Below are 2353 nucleotides of genomic sequence, written 5' to 3'. Positions count from 1 at the left end.
CAGCCTCCCCTCCACTCTTCTTCACTTTGTCACCCTGCTTTCTGTGACAACCTCCCAAATAAACTATGTGAACCAAAACACATCTTAGCATCTGCCTTTGATGGAACCTAAACTCTAACACTATTCTAGAAAGCAGGCCATCGTGATGATCGTGATGACATTCTGGAATTGAATCGACACTGATAGGATGGCAGCAAGTTCTAATAATGTGATAAATAGGGTCACAATTACTAACGTTCTTACCTGTGCTGGAATATGATAAGACACAGGGAAGAAGGAGGCATCAGTACCTGAACAACATGATGTTAAATTATTACATGTTCATGTAATAATTATGAAGTTGACTGAGATCTGCTAGTTGTTATAAAAATTTTCATACAAGATAATGATAGATTGAATTAACTAAGAGACTCAATTTACAATTCAAGCAAGTTTTCCTTGTTAAAGTCAGGTCTAACATAGAAGGAAAGACCTTGGATAAAGCCCTTTGAGTGTGCACTTGAGAGACTGTATCCCCAGAACCACTTGAATCCTTTAAGCTAACAGGTTGATGGAAATGGCACCTTCTGTCTATTTAAAAAACAACAACAGCAACAACAAAAATCTCAGCCTCCCTTTGCCAGCTGGCTCTACAAGGAATTCACATAAAGCAGAAGCCTCACAAATAGTGCTTTTATTCTTTAAGACCTGCCTCTTTTCTGCTTATTATGTATAGTCCAATAACTAGTGGACAATTAATTGGCTGTCTGCATGGCTTAAGTTGGAAGGTATTATTCTTGAATGTATGGGAAGAAATGGAGTATTCAAAAAATTCATCACAGGTCCTGAGTAATATGAAGTAGCTGGGAAAGGAAGAATATGAGAATGGATGGAGGTGTTGACACAGGAGGTCCAGAACACAACACTAGATAAAAAATAGTGGTTATTATTACTGGGTACCTTTTAATAGCCTAGGATTTAACACTCTGGCAAGGGTATCTGAGTCTATCTTGACCCATGGATGGGATGGCTGCTTCGAGGGTTGGCAATGACATTGGTCTATAGTAAATGAGGTGGAAAAGCTGAAAGTGTCTGCCAGGTATAAGGGAATATAAAGCTCAGGGAGGTGAGCATGGTGATTGGTCCTCACACAAGGTCAGTGAACCATCAGCCTACTATATTCACAAGAGAGGGCCTTAGAGACTTTCCCTTCACTATATGATAAAAGTTTCACAGTGAGCAGGGTAAGCAGGGGTGCTGGTAGAGGTGATCCTTTGGAGTTGGGATCCTTAAGTTTAAGGAGAAGATACGATTATGTAGCATTTTTTTCCCTAGGAAATTTCCTTTTGGCTATTTTTTACAAATTTATTATATATTTAATCTTACATTTGAATTTTTATGTAATATCACAGTATACTCAAGTTGGTGTATCTACAATATCTTTCAAAAATTATTTTGGTATCTGAATAAACCCCTTTCCATTTATTATATTAACCTAAATACGTGTGATTCTCTAATACTAAAATAATGAAATAGATATTTTGTCATGTGGTTTTCCCATATTTCAAAAACCATCTTCTTAGGGTAAATTCTAAAATATAGCAACATTTGTCAAATTATACATTTTGAAGCCTCTAGGAGCATATTATAAATTATTTCCAAAAATATATGAAGAAATGTATATTACCAAACATCACATATGAGTGAGTTACTCAGCATCATTGCCAGAAATCGGTAGTGTCATTGAATTATTTTTTCTCATTGAAACAGAAACTTGGAGCGTATAATTTTACATCAGTCTTTATTTGCTCATAAAAATGACGTAACTCAACTTCCAAATCTAGAAATGTTGGGAGCCAGAAAAAACTTAACTGATTGTCCAAACATACTCAGCTAGTTAATGACAATGTTGAAAGTTTAGTTTTCCTGTCCAGATATTTTATTTGTATCATGCTGCCTCAATTTAAAATTTTGTCTTTCCACTCCTGGTGCTCAAAAATTTTTTGGTGTATTTTCCAAAATAATTACCAAAGATAAAAGTAATATGAGGGTGATATTTGAATAAAGATTTTGGGCAAAAAAATTACTCTGCTGACATTTATCCTTTAAAAGTATTATCTGCAGTTCCTTACGGATGAATAAGAGGGTTTTCTCTCTTGTTGCAAGGGTAGGATCACTCAATTTTATTGTCTTTTACTCAATTGCTGAGCATACATATGAACAATTTTCTTAAAATGAAAATGATAGACTTCTTCTCCCGTGTCATTTTCTTTCTTCCATATCCCCTTACCTCTCCCTTTGTCCACTCCAACTCTACCTGTCCTACAGCATCAGACGTGCATAATATGACGTCTCTGCACACTCATCACTGTGA

This window comes from Otolemur garnettii, unplaced genomic scaffold (assembly GCF_000181295.1).
Source record: "Otolemur garnettii isolate 467f Iridium unplaced genomic scaffold, OtoGar3 scaffold00026, whole genome shotgun sequence".
Lineage (NCBI taxonomy): Eukaryota > Metazoa > Chordata > Mammalia > Primates > Galagidae > Otolemur > Otolemur garnettii.
Note: the sequence above shows the minus strand (reverse complement) of the source record.